We start from the raw sequence: 6,856 nt of genomic DNA on the forward strand, positions 1-6,856 counted from the left end.
ATCTCTCTAGGGGTTTTGTTCTTAGATAATCTTTTCAATCATCAGTCAATATTTTTATCGTAATCATGGGGGGCAAGGAGGACAACAAGCTTAACAAATTCCAAAGATGAAAATGAGAACAGAATAAAGCTAAAGAGAGATGGCGCCTTTTAAAGAGAGCACAGATCTTTTGTTCTAGAAAAAACAGAACAGGCAGCTCTTCATGAAACGTCTGCCATTTTGCATAAACTTCAGTTGGTATTAATGAAGTGAGGGCATGATCCTTCATACTTAATCTCTTGATCCATGTCTCTCAAATGTATGAATGTTATCAGTAAAACACTTCTGTAAAAAAATATATTCAGAAGTTCTCTTCGTTTGCTGGTTCAGAGATTAGCTGATAACTCTTGACAGTGTCCTGAGTGCTTTCCAAGGATCATGAGCCAAACAATAAAAATAATAATAAAAATAAAATTCCAGGTTTACTCTTTTTGTTCTTCCTTCCCAATTTCAAAGTTTTTCTAATAAGGTATATGTGGATGAAACACTCCTATAGTAAACCTGGAGAGAAAATATTAGTAACTTCGTTATTACCTAATGATATTAGCAAGGTGGGCCATGTACCATTAATTTTTTGAAGGAGATGATGGCAAAGACTTTGGGTGAGGTGGAACACCATTCTTCTTTCTGAATGTAGAGAGCTATTTTGAGATATGCTGAGATACTGGAGAATAGAATTGTGTATACAGGAAAACTAATGTGCTAATGAAGTAATAGAAAAATAAACAAAAAAAACGTAAATTCCATGTATGGACTTCAACAAACTTTACATTTGAAAGTTTTGTGAAAGATGAACGTTCTCTAACCAGATCTTTAGTACTGGAGTTATGAAGCCATAAGGTATTGATACATGCTGTGAGTGTCACTTCTGTAGGTTGCAATTCATCTTCCATGAGGGATGTAGGTAATTTCCCACTTCTCTAAGTATCTTGAATAAAGATACTATTATCATGTGCACTGCCACAGATAAGTAGATAAGAGCAAGACTGCTTCAGTAAGCCAGTAACTTGAATTCTTTGAAACATGCATTGCTCAAATTGTCGAGTTCTTAATAAACATTAGTCTCACTATTCTTTACAAAATGTCTCTTCATAGAAAAATAGTGATCTGACGGCTGCTTAAGCACCAGACTCAAAATGGTTTATGGAAGGGACATGCATCTTTTCTCGGTGTCTGTTGTTTGTAGCCATGCTGGGAAAAAATGTAGTATTTTAATATTGTCACTATGGATTGTTGATTGAGGCAACTTTTAGTTTCCTTACGGTTAGGAAAAAGTTCCAGGTGTAGCTATGACAGTAACTTGGATGCCTACATTCTTTCTTGAAATACTGAATCCTATGTCCTGAAAAAATCCATATGTCCTGAAAGCTTGCATCAGTTTATTTTTCAATAGGTGGCCTGCCTTTTTCAATGTGTAGAGAACATATCCATACTCTTTGTGTTTCTTCTTGAGGCAGGTAACATGGAATTCACTTAGGCACATTATCATGTTACTAGAAGGTACTCCACTACTATTACAAAATCTGAGTAAGAGCATATATAGAATAATATGATAAAGTAATTAAGACATGTATAGAATAATATAACAAAGTAATTACACCTGGTTGTATGGTGTATAAATTCACCTGCATAGTTTGAAACATACACCATTTGACTTCACAAAAGAAGAATTCTTCAGCCATTGCACGTGAAGTTTCAGTGACTCAGTTGTGTTTAGGTTAGATCTAGGAACCCAGTGAAAGTCAAGATTTCCTGTATTTCTCTACGGTGGAGAAGTTAGGCAGCTTTTCTGTCTATCAGCATGTTGAACAATTTTCCCTCTCTCATCTATTATGATTCTTCTGGTTTGTCAGAACTCTGACCAGTAGTGCGTGGACATGGAGCCTGTGGGGACTTGAACCAAATGTCTACATCAGCAGTGTGTGCTGTACACTTCTTGCTCATGGTTGACTGTTCACCATCAATTAAATTGTACTACAGGGTGACACTAAAGAAATATTGTGCTTGAAATTGGTGTTGCTGATAGCCATGAAATGGGAAATATGATTATTGTCATCCTTTGAAAAGCATGAGGTAATAATCTGGATAATAGCGACAAGTCTGTTTACTAATAATGAACAGATAATTAGATTTCTTTGAGAGCCAGATGATATATATTGTATTTATGGCATCTAGTGTTTCTTGTAGATAATGATTAATTGACTTATATCTAGTATATAAAGCAAATATCAGTATATACTGAAACAGTCTTTTTGTCATGTTAAATAAATGCTAACAGGTAAATCATTCACACAAAACCAGTTGCAGAGAGCGTATGAAGAAACAAGGTGCCAGAATGGGTTACATATTAATAGTAAATCATCCTCCTGAGAAGATGCTTCAGAAAAGAAATACTGCACTCCAAGACATGTATTGCATTACTTTGGTACTGAATTGGTATTGGTAACAATGATTTTAACATTCTTCTATTTTCATATTTGCGTAGTATTAGCATTTGACATAAAAGAGTTTGGTGGCTTGGCCTGTAACCATCAGAAAAAAGCAATGTGGATAGTAAGGTTATGTAGCATCTGACACTAGTGTTTTGGTATGTACAGGTCTTGTATTTATTTAAACTGCACTGCATGTTCAACCTGTTCATTATAGCTCTCTAGCCGGCTATAATTCACACAATCATATGTTGTCTAAAATTGAAGCTGTTGGATTCCTTAAATCTCTTTGTTCATGGAGCTCAAGTTAAATATAAACTGAGCTTTTTAACTTCTGTGAATTAGTTTTGTGGTAAAATAATAGCACTAAACTAGCCATTTGGAAAAAAAAAAAACAGCAACAATGATTAATTTGACAGGTTGGTATTTAGTATTTGTGGGTTGTATTTTTTCATTGTAGCTGCTTTAACTACAACACTAAAAATGGTTGGGATCAAATGGAAGGGATTTTCTTGTGCTAATCCAAAAAGAATTTATGCTTTATTTTCACACTTGGTAGCTTTTTCATTATTCTTATAAGTGCATTATAGTTACTGACTTTTTATATGAGTCTTGAGGTACAAATATACTCAGTTTTCCTTATTTTTAGCAATGAGCATTCCTTTACCACGTGAATAGCTTACTCAGCCTGTGTTTGGCATCCTGTTTCAGGTGTCTGTATAACTTTTAAACAGTTACTGCTCAGAAATAAACTAGACATTAAGGTGACACTTCAAAAGTGTTTTCAAATGAGTCTATTTAGCTAAGTAGAACATGACTGAAAATCCAATATATATTGAAATATAACATTTTTACCACACCAGCTTGCTTTAGGTTTTGAGTAGAGAATAACTTCAAATATTCTAACTTTTCCTTGAATGAAAGTAATGAGCTTTTTGGTGATAGTGCTTTAAAAAGATCTTCCACAATCTTTTCCCATCGTCATTAATTTGTTTTGATACTTTATGTTTTCCTGTTTTGTTTTTGGTTTTTTTTTTTTTGTGATGGGAAGTTAAGCTGGTTGGTTGGGAATGCAGAAGAAGGGGACGGGGAGATCTTTGCCATGTCACTGAATGGCCCATGGTAGAAAAAAATGGAGTGCCAGCAGCTTCATGTCACTAAGTTTCCAAAATAGCACTGATGCTGAAACTGGAAACTTGGGACACAAACTAGAAACAAACCACTGGCTTCAGGCTTAGTAAACTGATTCATCTGCAGGTATATGCCAGCCAGATATGATGCACTTAAATGCAAATAGAAGTCCATCCATCTTGAATGAGCCTCTCTGTAAAGAAGGCAAAGCATCTTTAGAGATGACTACTCTCAAGGTGTATTTTTCACATTAAAAAAAAAAAAATATGCGTGGTCATTCATTTCTTGAGTTACAGGTAATAGCCTTCAAGGCCTCATCTCTGCTTTTAACAGAATTTTCCTTTGTCATCCACAAACTTGTTCCCTACTCTTTCTGTTTCTTTAAATAAAAATTTGGACAATGAACAAAGGGTTGGTGGTATGTTTGTTTGTTTGTTTGTTTTTTCCCCTATGGATTTCCTGATTCTGCTTATGTATTTGTTTATTTTGCTTGGGTTGGTAGACTGGTTCTTCATTTCTTCTGTATTGCATTTTCATTTTGATTGTAGGCAAGCCCATTGCTGCTGAAAATAGCTCAAATGTGCTTTGAACAGAAACATCTGCCAGCAGCTCAGTTTCTTTCTCTTTCTTTTGCAGACTCTTGCACGTGAGTTTGATTTCTTGAGAGAAATCTTCATAGAGGGCTAAATAAACAAGATCTACGTATACAGAAAGTCCTTACTTCCTCTGCACTAGAGACACAGCTAAACTTGCCTGTCTGGTAAGTCATATTTTTCTTAAGGGTTTGTCTTTCTTCCTGCCCTTATGACTTGCATTCTTGAGTTTTAATTAGTGTTCAGAGAAAACAACTTCTGTTTGCTAGTAGTTCTGCTACATACTATATGTATAGAATATAAGTATAGAATTATAACGACATCTACAAAAGCATTACTGTCCTGCTTTTGCAAACTTCAAAACACTGCCTTATGATTCTGTAGGACGCTTTGGGGTAAGTGGGTTTGTAATTCTTTAGCTGGTAGTTTGTTCTCAGTTTGCTATAATGAAATCATTAAATGTTTAAAGCAAAACTGGTAATTGTTCTTTCTTGAAATTACTTACCTGCTTGGATGTTCTGTATTTTGTGAATTAGCTTTGGACTCTTTATTACAATGTATATTCAGCATCAAGTCAGAGTTCAGAAAGAAACTTTGCCAGCAATTCATTCACGTCTTATAGCTTGCAGGTTTCATCTTGTGTAGATAAAATAGCTTCATGTTATTGTTGCAACAGCGTTTTTTTTTGGTAATATGCACCTATGTCATAGGATGGTAAGCATGTTTGTCAGTCATTCATTTGATAATATAATTCTGTAACAGTTCAAGATATTTGAGGCTTAGAGTTTCTTGAGTTTTTGCCTCTACTGCTTGAAATAATTTTTTTTTCCTTGATTATGGAATTTTATCAGAGTACAACCCAAACAAAAGAAAGTTGGTTTTGTAGTCTACCTTCTATTTTTATTCTTTACTGTGATTCAAGTGAAGACAATCTTCGAAGAGCAAAAAATTTTTGCTCAGTGCTGTGGATTTAAGCAGTTGGCTAGCATTAAAGGGCAGCCTGTATATATCTAGTCAATCTAATCGTGCATACTAGCCCTTTGGTTTACCACAATAATTGTGTACTTACTGCACGTCCTAGTTCTGCATAGTTCATTGGTCAGGCTTTGCTATAGCCCTAAAGTTAGTTCATTTCAAAAACATACTGAAAGCCAAGTCTTATATAAAAGCAGTTCTACATTTATTGCCAAGCAGTAGTTCTGCATTATATTTACATGGGGGGGGTGGGGGTGGGGGAGGGATATACGTCAGTGCTTTTACATAAAAATTGTTGGGGGGCGATGTTGTCCAATTGATTTACATTTTAGTAGGGGACTTTCCAGCCTAGTTTTGGACAAAAAGAGAAGAACACTGATAGTGTTACGTAGGTGTTCACCTGAAACCACAGGACTTCTGGTGCCAAGCACACTTTCTGCTTCAAATGAGACACTTCCTCTCCTTTTCCCTCTCGTTTTTAATTAACCCATACTTCTTCTGTTCTAAGATCTTCTCCGGTCCTGTCTTGCTCTCACACATGAAACTGCTTCCTGACCCTGCAGATCAATCACCCTGTCCTTGTGTTTCCTAAGCTCTTTTCACCACACTCTAGTGAACTAGTCTTACATGGATGTTTTTTCTATAAAAATAATTTATCAACCGAGACTTCTTAAGAATAATCTGAATCTTCCAAAGGAACTTAAAACACTTCAGAGGCCATAGTGTAGTTACCAACTGAGTGCATATTTGTATTAGGTGAGCAATGTAGAAATTTGATACACCTTAACAAGTCCAAAAGACATAGTTGGAGGAGAACTTACTAGAAATTAGGCTGCATAATAGACAAAATATTTAACTAATATTTTCAATTAAAAACAGTGCTTAAATTATATTAATTAAGGGCCCAAGGTTGTCTATGAATGGTCATTTTTTAATTCATGTAACTTTAAAGTTACTGTATAAGACTGCGTTTTTGTTTGGCATTTAATTTTTGACTGAGTAACAGAATTGACTTACAAGAGCTTGTAGCAGACATGCTGACACAACCCAAATTTTAGTTGAGGAACTTGGCACTAAATTCCAACTAAAGAGAGGAAGTCTCAAGAGAGTGGTGGAATTTCTTTCTTTGTGCAAGTATACCTCTGCTTTCATGGGGAGCAAACAGTAACATTTTGTGCAAGTTTCTGCTTTGGACAGTGTGTCTTTGTTCACTTCCCAAAGGTGGTGTCAAATACATTAAAAAAAAATGCAAATACAAAAGTTTATTTAATGATATGTTCCCAAGGAACCCTTTAAATCTGGAGTGGCCTAGCACTGTTATTTGTAGTTCTTTCTGTATGAAGAATAAAGGCTCGCTTGGAACAATTTAGGTTACATAAATAAATGTGCTCTCTCCTTATTGTTTTTGTAAGCTTAAATAGAGGGATGGGAGGTAAATGTATGTATAAGTTTTTTATGGTGTACTTATTTGATCAAAGAATGTCTCAGAAAATGTTTTCTTCTTGCCAGTATAAAAGTTTTCCTAACAATGCACAATTTTACTGAGCTGTTACTTTAAGAAACAGTAGATCTTGATAGCTTGTCTGTCTTGTTGATAAAGATCTTAAATTAATATACTGCTTATTCATAATGTGTAAATGTCAGTTCCACTAAGTGGTCTACATTCAGTTCATTTATTAATGACGATAG

General features: G+C 35.0%; 1 protein-coding gene across 3 annotated transcripts in view; it reads left to right on the forward strand.

The window, feature by feature from the left end:
• SORBS2 (sorbin and SH3 domain containing 2) overlaps nucleotides 1–6,856 on the forward strand; it is a 160,006-nt gene that overhangs the window by 18,208 nt on the left and 134,942 nt on the right. For all 3 annotated transcript variants that reach the window (XM_083836402.1, XM_083836405.1, XM_083836404.1), the window contains exon 2: nucleotides 4,236–4,359. The gene's annotated coding sequence lies outside the window, so the exon portion shown is untranslated. The remainder of the gene's footprint in view (nucleotides 1–4,235; nucleotides 4,360–6,856) is intronic.

The sequence above is a fragment of the Anser anser genome, assembly GCF_964211835.1.
Source record: "Anser anser genome assembly, chromosome: 4".
Taxonomy (NCBI): Eukaryota; Metazoa; Chordata; class Aves; order Anseriformes; family Anatidae; genus Anser; species Anser anser.